Source organism: Protopterus annectens, chromosome 6.part0, assembly GCF_019279795.1.
Source record: "Protopterus annectens isolate FY-2018-M chromosome 6.part0, PAN1.0, whole genome shotgun sequence".
NCBI classification, from domain to species: domain Eukaryota; kingdom Metazoa; phylum Chordata; order Ceratodontiformes; family Protopteridae; genus Protopterus; species Protopterus annectens.
Window position 1 is genome coordinate 110571702 of NC_056737.1, and position 15443 is coordinate 110587144.

Here is a 15443-nt window from a genome sequence, read left to right on the forward strand (position 1 = left end):
TACTACTGAATTATTTTAAGTATTTCTCTGTAATCTCTGAACTCTTGACTAGCACTGTGTAGTAAGAAGTATTGTCTTGTGTTTTTATTATTTATTATTAAATATTTTAAAACCTTTCATCTGTGGCTGTTTTTTGTAGAGATAATTTAAGCTCTAGAGTACATTGCATATTTATAGTGATTACTGTACCAAGTCACTCCAATAAGCCTTGACTGTTTAGTTATACTACCAATTGGATAATAATATTGCACAGTAATAATTGGAAACCCTTTTAAGGGCCTTTGAGTAGCTGATAATTCTTAGTGGGTGGTGGCAGGGTACTACCATATAGTCTGGGAAAAGGGGGTACAGCTGGATAACCTGTGCCAGCCTTCTCCAGGAGTGTCCTGTGTGGTTATATAAGCTCTTATCTCAAAATGTGTGAGTGTGTGTGTGTCAGCTACTTGGGCTGGGACACGAAGCACTGGTTGGACAGAGAGGGGGGTAGAGGTTTTAGTTTGCCCACTAGGCTGAGATCTGGACCCTATAGCTATGCCAGTGGGGAGTCTTATTGGGGACCTGGAGAGCAAGGGAGCAACCATCCCCAGACTGACTGTGATCTCTATGTGCTCTTAAGGGAAATTGCACTTTACTGTGTGCATTTGTTATCCTTTCTTCATATATGAGACACCTCTCTGGTGTTAGTGGTGAGGATTGAGGCTCCTTGTGGGCCAGTGCACGGGCATCACATCATAAATGCCACCTCATGTCTCTCCTGAAGACAGACTAATAGCCCAGTGAGACTAATCCAGTCAAAAAAGTTAAATTCATTAAAAAATTAAAAGAATTTCTAATTAAAACATAGATCTGCTGCTACTCTAAACCAGGTTAAAATAACTTTACTTTTTATCTTTCCGGTATTCCTTTCTCTGATGCTTCTTTTACTTTTCCCTTCAGATACTTTCAGCTAATGTTTTATTTCATATCTCTGTATTTCCCATCTTTTTCCTTTCTTCTTTTTTCTCTTCCTTTCATCTTGAACTTCTAAACAGCCTTCTATCTTTCATTGCTTCCACAGTACCTTAGTACTCTCTATCCCTCTCATTGTCTTACCACCTTTCTTTTCAAATAACCATCTCATATTAATACAAACTACTAAATGATTTCTATATTGTGTTATACACTCATATATTTATCTTTTGCATATTTCTCTAAGCTAGTTCTCTTAATTTTTTTTAGTTAATAATGCTTCTCCACTCATGTCTGAAATAATTTCTGTCAGTCAAAACTGCTACTACAAATTGTATATCATAACAACATGATAACACTATATTGTTTTGTATTTTAATGTATGAGCAGCTCAATTGCATCTGGACTGTATTTTTATTATATTTCTCATTTATTTGGAGTTTATTGTATTTTGATTGCATTTATAATGTATTTGGAGATTTTCTCCCTTGGCCTCTGCTGACACTGGATACTGTATACAGAGTTAGACTTCCCCAGTAAACACATGTTATTAAATAAATACATAAATAAATAGATAGATAATTATAACAAGAGGATTCTTCTCCAAGGCCAGGACCAAAAGCAATAGATAGTGTTCTAAAAGTTTTATCACACCTAAAGGGAGGAACACTCTCCCCATACTATATTTGAGCTGTGGTGACCTCTAACCCCTATGTGTGAAGAATCCTTTGCCAGAACCTGCAACGTGATTCACCACAGGAGCAATAGACCCACAAAGATGATGGCGGTGAAAGCTCACTATGCAAATGTTGGGAAAAATAGGTTCAACAACAATAATGTTCAAGAGTATGCAGTGGCTCTAAAGATCCTGACACTTTACAGACCTTTAGTACAGCTGCTTCCTCAGCCACGCAAATAGCATCAAGAAGAGTGTTATCTATCAAGGACTGAAAGTGTGCACAGTAAGCTCAACTCTGACCCTCTGCATGATCCTTCTTAGTTAAACTAATGTCATCACATCACAGGGGCCTTCAAAGGGCCAGAACAAAATCCACTGAAGACTATCCAAATATGGCATGATAAAGTTCTTCTCTGAAAATATGTCTGGCCTTCTAGAAGCAAGTGTTGCATGTACTGGAATAAACTAAGATACTTTTGTTGCAAATTCGATCTCTTCTATGGTTGGTACATTTCTGAAAGTGCACATGACATTACTTTGTTATCCATTAGTAGCATAAAGCTGATGAACCGAGAGTATGGACCACTAATGTTGAGGATGAAAAATGCATTGACCATGACTGGTGACCCTGTACATCAGCCATGCATAATAAAGGGCAAGATCTCTGATGGGGTGACCATCCAAAGAAGAATACACTGGTGGCTGTCACTGAGGTCCAAATTATTTATCAACTTCATGGCTACAAAGAGAACGATGGAAAAAACATCTACTCCTTTGAAAAGTGGGAAAAGCTTTAAAATCCACTTGTAGAACTAATGTATGTGGCTGCTGAAACAGACCCCCCAAGACATTTCTTTGTGTAGGACGAAAAGGGAGGTCAAGATCATGATCTTGACACAGCACATTAACATCATGATAATGTTTTATAGTTGTTCCAAATGCAAAAGCTAACTATTAGAAAGGACCCTCAGGATTATTTACAGACATGAAATAAGATGGTGGCAGGGTACCTCATGGAATTAGCCTCATGTCCACCACTACTGGCAATATGAGTAGGACATGCACTGTAATGTTTTATGAGCCTTCCTGCATTCATCAAGGAATGCCTCTTCCTGTTGTGCAATGGGCCAGATCAAGCCCATAGTGGAAGAAGGGTGATCATAAAGGCCCTCTATATATCTGGCTAGGTCTTTATTAATTAGGGGGTCATTTTCCATTCTCTATGCAGACACACTAAAAATCTTCTTACCCAAGATGTGGATATCTAGGATTTATTTCCTGAGTTAATGTTTCATGAAGGACAAAGATAGAATGCCTTCCTGTACAGGCACTTGATGGAGCTTGATAATTTAATGTGTCAACATAGTCAAAGTTATAGTGGGAAATGTTATACTCCAATGTCAAAGCTGTAGACAGAGGCTCATGAAGCTTGTTCTTTAGCACACCGATGACCTCATGCTCATCCACTGGCTTCATAATTAAGCGTGAAGGGAACTGGGTCATATGAAGGCCATAAACAAAAGATATGTAGACAAGTACAGTCTTTTGTCAAACTGTTTAAAAGACCCAGACATCATATCAGACACTAAGGTTATAAAATACTGTGAAAGCCTTTGTGTCCTCTACTGCAGAAACAAGATTACACTGGTGTCAGCAAAGCAGACCAGTCATCCTTAGCCTTAGCAAAGATCCTGTCCTTCTTGTGTGCCAGATCAGATGAGATGCAGGGACATCAAGAAAACATTTTAGTATCCTAAAAGACTGGATCTATGTCAGATATACCCCACTGTTTTTCACATGTCTTCAATAGAAACTATTAAATAAGTTTCATGATGGAAGTGATAAAGTGCCTACTATAAGTTATGCCTCATAAACAGGAGAGCACCAGAAAAGGAGAGTAATCTGAACAAGATGCAGATGTGAATGTGGACTTGAACTTTCCTCCACAGAGTAAGTGCACTTGTGATTCCCAAAATCATCCAATATGTAATGTATTGGAATATCACAGCTTCTGCTGCCCATGGTTATACCTTTTACACTGAATCCCACTGTTGTTAGAATAGAAGAAGTATTCACTGGTTGTTGAGTGATTTTTAAATTGTGTTTTACTTCATGCTAGACCGAAGTTGTACTCCTCTGGGGAGCCATGCACTGGGCCCAGTATACCTTTAAAATAATCTATAATCAAATGTGCAGGTGTCTGAGACCCATGCATGTAAAATACCTTTTCGATGTCCATGCTTTAAGATATGATGTCTAGTTAATGAACTTGCCTTGACTATGACAATTAGGCCTACAAGTAAAATTGGGGATTACTCCCCAGAAGAATGCCATTTCTACCGGTTAACACATATCCATGCCTGAAAGAAAAACACTGATGATTCATGCGTTCATACTGGGCAAGCACTACCTCTATGAGATTATTGTGGGGCAGGGCTCACAATAACCTAGGGAAATTCACTAATCTGTGAGCAAATGTTATGCCTATCGCTCAAGCCTATTAAAAAAAAGGATTAGAGCTTATTTGGCCCCTACCTCTCATCTCTCCAGATCTTTGCTGCATGTACAAATTTTTGCCTCATATTTTTGGCTTGTTCTTCATAACATTTGTAGTTTTCTGGCAAATTGTTAAGGATTAACATTATTAAATAATGACATTTGAGTTTCAGAATTGATATCCTTCAGAAAATGTGTACTAAAGCAAAACTTGGTATTCTAGCAAATTTCTAAATTTATAACAGCATTATTTATAATCTGTCTCTGATTTAAGGCCTTTTCTCCCCATTACTATTGGCTATGTCCAGTCGTTAGATGTTGAGAGGTATGGCCCTCATGCCATGCCTACATGAGTAAGGCCACCACCTGCAGGGTTAGGGGGGGTACTGGAACATCACATTTATTTTAAGGAGGATCAGACATATACTATGTCTGTGTCCCTTGGGTGGTGTTTTAATCTATTTCTTCTGAAGGTTAAGAGGAGAACCCCCTCAATGGTGTTCTTAAGAAAATGGTGTATCATTGCTTAATTCTTTGTTTAGATGAGCCAATGACTTTATATTTCTTCCCATTTTTGAAGCTACACTGAACTTCTGATAGTTGTATCAGTTGTCAGTGTTGTGATCTTCTAAGAGACACTCCATACAATGCCAGTGTATACCTTATGTGGTAGTCTGATGGCTATATTGGTACTTACTATGGTATCCAGTCATGTTAACACAGCAATTTATCACTGTTAGAAAGGACTAAAATATTAATTGCACTTTTTGTGCTGTGATACATGCTCAAATGAAACCTATTATGACACTATCTATGAAAGAATAACAAACATTATGATTAATGGAGAAAATATACCTAAGCAAGAACTCATCCATGTGGGTCCTTAAGTCAGAACTTATAGTCACCAAGAATAAGTCATACATACATCATAGGTGTACATATAAGTACATGCACATTCATACCTCTCAACTGTACAGATTTTTGTAGAATGTCCAGATTTTTGCCTCAAAAACTTTTGGTCTGTTCCTCTTAAAAACTGTGTTTTTTTTGACAAATCACTGGGATGATCTAAGGATTAAAGTAATTAAATAATGACATGTATTTGATTTTCAGACTTCACATCCTTCAGAAAATACATGTTAACACAAATCCTGTTATTCTAACAACTTTCCAAGTTTATAGGACCAATATTTAAAATGTGTCCCTATTTATGGGGCTTTGTCTGGATTTCTTGCGCTAAGAGGTTGAGAGGTATGTGTACATTTTCCTGATTTTACATATTCATGTACCAAGTCATTTCTGCTCAGTTTTATCTGATGTATTTAAAATAAGACATATTGTAAAAGAAATATTTTGAATCATGTGCATACATTTCTGACATCACAAACAAAGCATATGTAATGTATCTACTTCAGCCCAAAAAAAAAAAAAATATATATATATATATATATATATATATGTATATATATATATATATACGCACACACACACACACACACACACACACACACACACACACACACATATATCAACCATACCATTCATGCTCTTATAATCAATCACTATATGGCACACAGGCAGCAAAGTGCTGAAATGAATGAATAACATTGTCAGCTTACAGCAAAAGATATCTAGCTTGGTTCTTGAGTTTAGTGTCTTCATTGTGGACCCTGCATATTCCCCTTGTATTGCTGCGGGTTATCCAGTTTCCTCCCACATCCAAAAGACATGCAATGAGTGGATTACTAACCCTAAATTGGGTGTGTGATAGTGATGGTGATAGTGATGGCAATTCAGGCGGTTTCTATAAGACTGTGATAACGTCATTGGATGGATGCTGGATATAAAACTATTTAATTAAACATTTGGAAATGTAGTTGACTAGGATTTTTTGTATTCTTAAGACAGGCATTGTTTGAGCATTTAACATCCATTTGATTTGTGATTTTAGGTCATTATATGCATCCTTATTGCATTTACTTGTTTGACCACTAGAGGTGATCATACAATAGAACCAGTTTACGTTCTTTTCACTGTAATTACTTGTTTGACCATTAGAGGAGATCATATAAAAGAATTTAGCATTTTACCTAATTTTTCTTTCTCTCCCCCCCCCCCCTTTCAACACTCATTTTTATTTATGACATTTTTCATATAGGTTATATATTTTCCATGTCATTCCACTTGGAAATGTAGTTGACTGGGATTTTCTGTATTTTCAGGACAGGCATTGCTTGAGCATTTAACATCTATTTGATTTGTGATTTTATGATGTATATCCAACTTGCTATTCATTCATTATATGTATCCTCATTGTAATTACTTGTTTGACCACTAGAGGTGATCATACAAAAGAATCAGTTTATGTTTTCTTCACTGTAATTACTTGTTTGACCACTAGAGGTGATCATATAAAAGAATCATTTTAAGTTTTTATTTATTTTAACTTAGATCTGAAGAAGCTGTGTTATCAGTCAAAGCGCTCATCTTCAATTAAATATTCATTCTTTTTACATAGTTGGTCTTGAGATACTCTTCATTTTTTGGACCTGTTTTGCTCCTGCAACCTTCAACTTGATTTTACTTTTAAGTGATTTTTAAACTGGGTGACAGGTAGCATTCATCTGGTGTATTCAGTGGTGTGATGTCTTAAGTTTACTTATTTAATTAAACAGTTTTAGATTCAATAATCTTTTCATTTTTAATTTATATTAATTAATTGCCACTGCTGCGTTAATTGTCGTACTACGTCCTTAATATGAGGAGATCCCTGACATTTGGAGGCTTTAAACATTTACATAAAAATATTTGTTTGAGTTTTCCTATTATTAAGTGCCTCATGTAATCAGTTGCAGCATGCAATGTTAAACCTGTTCTTTATTGTTATTCTGTTTTATCTTGACTTACTTATTTTATTATGCTTTACTAATTATTAATTGTTATATGTGTGTTTAATTTGTACAGTGCTTGGGACACCTAAAGCTATATATACCATGACAAATTGTCAATTACTTCTATAATTCTCATTAGGAATTGTTAATCTTGGCTGTCATATGATGCTAATTGTGCCTCTGGCTTGATTGTGGTTAAAAAGGGTGCACAGTCCAGCTCTTCCTTTTTTTAACAAACTAACAAATATATAAATCAGACACTGTAGTTGATTACATGATATCTGCAAAAAGCTTTATGCAGTTGTTCATCCTAAGAACATCATTTGCCTTATATTAGCAAATAATCGTGCTGAGATTACCCCTTACAAATTTAGTGACCAAATCCAAATTTTGAAATACATCTTGTATAATCTAGAATAGTTTATATAGATTCATAGCTAAGTACTAGGCTAGCTGCTCTTGTGGGCCATTTTAGATATGGGTCACCATCTGTGCTCCTAGAGTCTCACAACTCTTACCTAAACTACTTGATGTGCTCATCATCCAACCAAACACCCTATTCATGTCTGACTTTAACTACCCCTCTATAGACTGGGAAATGTACACTGCCTCAAACTCACATGCACAATGCTTCTGGAGTTTATTAACACAAACACCCTAGAAAGTGCATGCTCTAACCAGAGGATCAAACATACTGAATATGCTACTCACCAACATGGGAAGCATTGCACCCCACCTTTGTCACATCATCACTAATGAGGTTGGCTCACAAAGCTGTCTTACTTGAAATAAAAATCAACCTGGAAAATTTAGCTAAACTGGTAACAACTAGAAACTATTCAAAGGCAAACTACATCCTATTAAGTGACAGTTTGTCAAAATTCAAGGCTTCTCAACCTTGAGACCACAGCTAACTATGCAGATTTATTCACAGTGTATCTATGTAAACATGTGGATGGATGCATAGAGGCTGCTGTATCTACCAGAAATAAACCCCAAAGAAACCCCACTGGTGAAATCCTTACCTAAACAGGGTATGTAATAAAAGAAGAAAACTTGTGGCCAAAATCAGGAAGAGCAACTCCCTTAAAGACAACAGCTGTCTTATACAACTAAACAAGAAACTAAGAGGTCTAAGAGGTCTAATTAAGTCCAAAAAGGCCAACTACAAGGTCAGAATAGCCTTGCAGGTGAAGGGCAATCACAAGGCATTCTTCAGCTCTCTCTGGAACCTGAGAGGTAACATACATCAATGTCCAGAATTGGTGGTGAACGGTACCACCTTCCCCAATCAGTGTAACATAGCAAATCTACAAGCTTATAAATTCAGCTCAAACTTCCTCCTCCCACTTCCCCCAGCTCGAACAGGTGAAATCCCCTCCAACGTACCTCTCCCTGCAATCAGCAGAGACCAGATGTTGACAGCACTCACTAAAGCCAAGAACACCACATCCATGGGTCCCTAGAACATCCCCATTTGTTTCCTGAACAGTCTAAAACATGACCTATCAGGATCATTTGAGGGTCTCTTCAACTACAACCTTAAGACAGGCTACATTCAAATGAATGGAGAACCGCAACAGTCATTCTCCTCCACAATGGCAGACCATCAACCAACCCAGGGAACTACACACTCATCAGTCTAACAAGTCTAATATCCACGGAACAAATAATCACGGCAATGGTAAACAAGGATACTGGCAAATACAGATTCCGGTCCCATCTCAGATTGGCTTTATTGAGGGAATGTCACATCTACTTAACTTGGTAGCCTTCTTTGAGAGGATCGCCAAGGCAATGGATGAGGGTAAAACAGTGCATACTGCATATATTGATTTGACTAAGGCAGTTGATACAATACCCCACTCAGGCATTGTTGAAAAGATCTCTGAACTAGGCATCATCTCTTACATAACTTACTCGATTGCCTCACAGACAGGACCTAAGAAGTCAGGATTGGTATGATCACCTCCACAGACACCAGTCACACTGCAGTGTCAGTACTAGAAAATGAAGCTAAGTACCTGGTATGGGAAAAGAATCAACCAACGTTCTTCCCACAATCAAAATTAAACATGCACATGTGGAACTAATAATGCTGTGTTGCTGTGCTGCAGTTTAGAGTACAACCTATGTATAAATTGCCTAGAATGCCTAAAGCTATTGTACATTAGAATCTGGAACATACGCTGATACTAAATTAATGAGTGATAGCAAAGCTGAAGTGTATGTTACTGTGCAGCATTCAGACTGCTTCTGTACATTGCATATGCAATTGAGCTGGGTTACATGAAGAAAAATGCAAAGATATATCCACAATTCATTTCCAATGAATACCCAAACTGCATGCATAAATATAGTTATAGTACACTAACAAATATGCAATAGTAGCTCAATGCTAAGATCAATGTCTCAGAGTTCTAGGGTCTGTGGTTCAATCCTATTTGCTGGTCAGTGTTTGTGCGGAGAGTTGGCTACTTCCTCTTTCAGTTCAAGTTTGCATGTTCAGTCTGTGTTACCAGACTATGGGTTATGCTTGAAAAGAGTCCATAAGTCAGACTGCTTGCTCAAGTTAACAGATAGATAAAATAGGAGAAGGAACTGCTTGTATAAAAACATAGCTTGAAATCCACCAAACATCTCTCAGATTTGGGACAGTGTTATGTTATGACCCTGTTATACTGCAACTTTCAGCTATTATAAATCCTACATTGGTTAATTAGTGTGACTGTGTGTACTGCCATGTGCAGTTGGGTCCATGACAACTAGGAGACATATTTACATAGGGACACAAATGGGTTTGGTTACAAGGCTAGGTTTAAATAGGTGGTCATTAGTCAAGTATATACCTATGAACAGGTCACAAGTAGCTATAAATGAAAAGATAGACACACTCATACCCAACAATGGCACTGAAATAGTTTGGCTGTAAAGGCACCTTTGGCATTTTCTGCTGATGCATAGGCAAAGTAATTTAATTCTCCCATATTTATGTAAATATATGATTAATTTTATCAGACTCCATATAAATGATGCATCAGCAACAGACTCCGAAGGGCAGGGGAAATGCAAATAAACATTATTATTCATGAAATATTAAGGAACACACTGCATATCAGTTACTTTATGGAGTGCACGTTCAGTCTTATTTAACAGTGCTATCAACAAAGCTCATTCCTTAATGGGACACATGCCTGTCTTATCACAATGTGCTCTCACATAACTGTGCATTGGTTCAGTACACTGTCAGCATTTATATGTATCCCCCTAGAAATGTGTCTCCACTTACAGAGTGGTTCTATATAATTATCACTGCAAAATACCTGTTCAGTGTGAAGCAGCCACATCATGTGGTGCATTTATTTATTTATTTGTTTTAATTTGTTAATAGGGTATACTGTGGCCACAAGGACATTAGAGGCAATGCTCAGGTGCGAAGACAAATTAAAACAGCAGCTGTATTCAAACCTCACACAATTAGAAATAAATAAGCATACATCAGGAGCAGTACATCACATATGTAGGAATTTACAATGCAAGTCAGAGATTTTATGTACATGCAAAATATTTTTAATAAATTTTAAATAAAGAAAAAAACACAGATAAACTAGTATATATAACTTCTGAAAAACAATATAAAATACAGTTGAACATCTGAAAAGATTACATCCAAGAGTGATTACAGCATGTCATGCAGAAGGACATTAATGGAAAAATTAAAGGGATGTAAGACAGGCTGATATGAGTGCTTATCCTGAAGTACAGCAAGTCTACACCATTCATTAGTGAAGTTTAAACAGTTTTGCAGACATATTTCCTTGAGACATATTTATTTATTTATTTATTTGACATTTGTTTACCCGGAAAGTCTGACTGGGGTCCTAGAATCCCATTTTCAGCAGATGGCCATGGAGAAAATCTCCAAGGTACATGGTAATTAATAATACTTTACAACAGAATTCTTATACAAGAAGTATACACATCAAAAATTGCAATGGAAGAGACATGTCAGACATTCACAAAGGCAACAAAAGTAGGAACTCCATTACAATCCTGATTAACTACCTGAATAGGAAAATGGGAGGACAGACAGCACGAGGGGAAGCACAGGAGCAGATGACAGCGTGAAGAAGCAAATCAGTTTATGCAAGAAAAGTAGCAGACATAGGAAGAGAGGAGAGATGTGAAGGGGTAACAGAGGCGCAGTCAACATGCAAGTATAAATAAAAATAGAAGTAGGAGGGAGAGATTGCAGTGAAAGCATAAGTGAGGGGCAGAGGTTGTTGAGGTGGTAGTCAGAGGAGTGAAGGTTGTTGTACAAGGCTGTTGTAAAAGGTAGCCCAGGCAGAGGGATAGAGAACTAAGTGGGCTTAGACAGGAACAGATCCATGCTTTGCTTAAGAATTCTTTCAGTGCATATTTAAATGAGAGAAAGAGTTATTTCTAATATTTGTTGTAAGATCGTTCCAGGCTTTGGCAATGTGATGGGACTAAGGCATTTTCCAGCATTTTTATTGGCTTATGAACTGAGAGAATTTGTTTGTCTTTGGATCTTAAAGATCTAGTGGGAAAATAGCTAGGAAAATGGAAATTTGAGCAGTCAGAGAACATATATTCTTCATCACAGCTGTTGATATGTTTAAAAGGGTCTATATTAGATCAGCGAAAGCTTAAAAAAGCGAACGCTGATTGATCAACGTTATTTGTTCGAAAGTGGAAAATATCAAAGCAGCAGAAACTCGAATTTTTTCCTAGGGAAAGAATTCAGTTGTCCGTTTCTGTTGCTTCGGTATTTTCAGTGCTATGGTGGAAAGTTACCGGTCGGATTCAGGTAAGTGTGCGATTGTGTGGATGTGAGTGTTAGGGTGATTTAGGTGAGTTAGGGTTAGGGCTTGGGTTAGGTGTGTGTGTGATTGAGTGGACATGAGGGTTAGGGCGGATTTAAGTGAGTTAGGGTTAGGGAGCGGGTGAGGTGAGTGTGCGATAGTGATGGACCTTAGGGTTAGGGTTTGGGTTAAGGTAAGTGGGTAGTTAGTGGTGTGTGCATAGTTTAGTGTAGGGTTAGGTATCAGATTTTAGGTGTATGTGTGTGGATTTCTGTTTGTTTGGTGTGCTTATGTTGTGTGTATGTGTTTTGGATCAGCGATTTTTTTTCCCTGGGAAAAAAATCACTGATCTGACAGTTCGAGATTGTAAGCTTTCACTTAATTTAGGTCGATCAATCAGCGTTCGCTTTTTTAAGTGTTCGCTGATATAATATAGACCCGTTTAAAAGCATAATTAGAGATATATTCATCTAAGCTCTGGAAACAGCTTTTGTTGTGCAATACTTAATTTAAAATTGCTTAATTATTTACATATTTTTGCAGACAAGCAAGTGTCCCTTGCACCTGTCATGTGCGTGGTTTTGCCGTCAGACATCTCTTGACTTAATTAAGATCACGCCATATCAGAAAAAAATACAAAGCAAATTATCATCTATATTTGGGTTTTTTCTCTTTCTCTCAGTTACAGTAATCTCAGCTTGAGAATATCTATGTTTCGGGGTAAGTGGTGGTGAGCTGGCTCCCAGTGCAATGTCGCCAAAAACATTGATACACTTTTCCTTAAATGTTCATGTTATTGTATCATTTGGATTCAAACAACATGCACTTGATAAAAGTGCACTTCAACAATAACACAGGAGAACCATGTACTTACATACTTACATATATCTTTTAGGTCCCCTTCAGATCATTGAAACCACAGATCATCGAAGAACGTATTATTGAGATGAACATAATGAAAACCCATTTCAGCGAAAGACTGCAGCAATGAAGATCTTCCCACAGTAAGTAACCTGTTGATAGACAAGGTGAACTTTGGCCTTTTCCTAACTGTAGTGCAATCTTGGAGTTGGTATACTTATTTACGCAAGGTGTGGGGGGCATAGGCCCCCACCTGGATGGGGTTAGGGATGGTGCAGTTTAGGTTTTGTGATGTTTTGGTTGAGTGATTACTTACCATGGGAAGATCTTTGTTGCTCTACTCTTTCACTGAAATGGGTTTTTGTTATTTTCGTCTCGACAATGTGGTCTTCGATGATCTGGGGTTTTGACAATCTGATGTAGACCCATCTTTTTATATAGGTCACTGGCTTTTGATTGAAACATCAGTTTGTCAAATAAAGAAAAAGCCAGTACAGCTGATCCATTTCTTTGTCTGTATAAGATTACACAATGGCAGGGACAAGGAAAGTTACCCTTTCCACACTGTAGTGTGATCATGAAGTTGGTATATAATTAGCAGGGGATGTGTGAGGTGCAGTGGGACTTGCATCCCCTCCACCCGCTATAAAACATGCTTTTGTGCTTCTTTCAGTATTTTCAGTTTTGATAATTTGGTTTTACTGAAATGGCTTTTGAACATTTGTGCATTCAATAGTAAGCTGTATTAATATATATATATATATATATATATATATATATATATATATATATATATATATATATATATATATATATATATATACACACACACACACACACACACACACATACCATACCTAGACAACACATATCTTCTTCTTCTTTCGGCTTTTCCCGGTTAGGGGTCGCCACAGCGGATCACCTGTCCGCCCATGATTGGCAGTGGTGTTTTACAGTGTCGAGTTGCCAGCCCGGCACCCAACCTTCCACAGAAGGCACACACATGCACGCACTCATGCCTATGGCCAATTTAGAGTGTCCAATCCACCTACAGCATATCTTTGGGATGTGGGAGGAAACCGGAGCACCCGGAGGAAACCCACACGACCACAGGGAGGACATGCAGACTCCGCACAGAAGGCACCCCAGCCGAGAATCAAACCAGAGAACCTCTTGCTGTGAGGTGGCAATGCTAGCCGCTGCACCACCGTGGCCGCCACCTAGACAACACATATGCATACACATATATCTATCATTTTGCTAATTAATACATTTGTCTCACTAAGGAATTTAAAAGATTACATGCACTCTGACATTGAATAATAGGTGTCATGTATTTGCAACGAGTCCATAACAATATTCCATACGAGTCCTACATTACTTTTTGCCATTTGGATGAAGATTTCTATCCTTTGCATCTACTTGAATATAAAAGGATTAAGCTTGCATACAACAATGATTCTGTAAATAAGATTTTGTACTACCTTTTAGTTCCTGGCTACTCTGCAACAATTAGCAAAAGCATAAGGTGTCAGCTGCTGCCTTTATGTACATGATATATGACATTGGTGGAGATCACATTAGAAGCAGAGCACCCGGAGGAAACCCACGTGACCACAGGGAGGACATGCAGACGCTGCACAGAAGGCACCCCAGCCGAGAATCGAACCGGAGAACCTCTTGCTGTGAGGTGGCAACGTTAACCGCTGCACATTGGTGGAGATCACATTAGAAGCAGAGCTTTGGCAATCAAGTCTGCATTAGGTATTTGGCAATCAAATCTACAACAGATATTTGGCAATCAAATCTGCAACAGATACCTATAAAGACAACCACTGTTTTCACAAAGGGCACACCTATTGCACTAAGTCTCATAAGTAGCAGATTTGGTACCTCAGCAAGAGGGTATTGCCATAGAAAGTGCACCCTCAGTCATGCTTTCAAACTCTTATTATATAACATGAGTGGTGTCACAACAGAAACTAGCAGTGGAATGTGCCCCATAGGGCTCATCTTACCTGACTGACCAAATATCAGGGACCATGGGTTAAAATCCATGATGAAGTGGGCCTTCTTCAGTTTCCAGAGATGGATCTGAAAATGGATGCATGCACCAAAATTGTTATATTTGCATCTTAATCTGTAATATTTCATTATTTTTTATCTCTTCCCTATTGTATCACTTTGTTTTGCTGTCTTGAATGAAACTTTGTTTAATTCAGCTGTTTCCCCTCATTGGATTAAAATAATAAAAACACCCATGTATTACAAACAGCATCATTAATATTTTTGATCATCACTTGAATAATAAAGAAATACAATATTTCATTACTGTATTTTTATCATTCTTATTTACCAAAAAAAAAATAGTCATTATATTTTTAATGCTAAAACATTCTAAAATGTGGCAGCATACATCAACGAGAGATGCTTTGCAGACTTCCAGTAATTAGTCACTATTGTCAACACAACTCACTTCTTCATGCTCTCTTTTTGTGAAATAAGTGTAGCGTTCCATAGTTTTACATCATCTTGATGGAATGTATGCATATCTTCTAATCTGATGATATGCATATGTGGTGATGATTATTTGTAACATGATGTATTACTATGGCTATTAATTTGAATAATTTGCCACAGATGCATACAAGTTGATTTATAATGAGCAATATGATTTCTATTACCTGCAGCTGTTTCACAGTCACACGAAAGGCATCATTTATAAATCTATGTTTAAAGGAC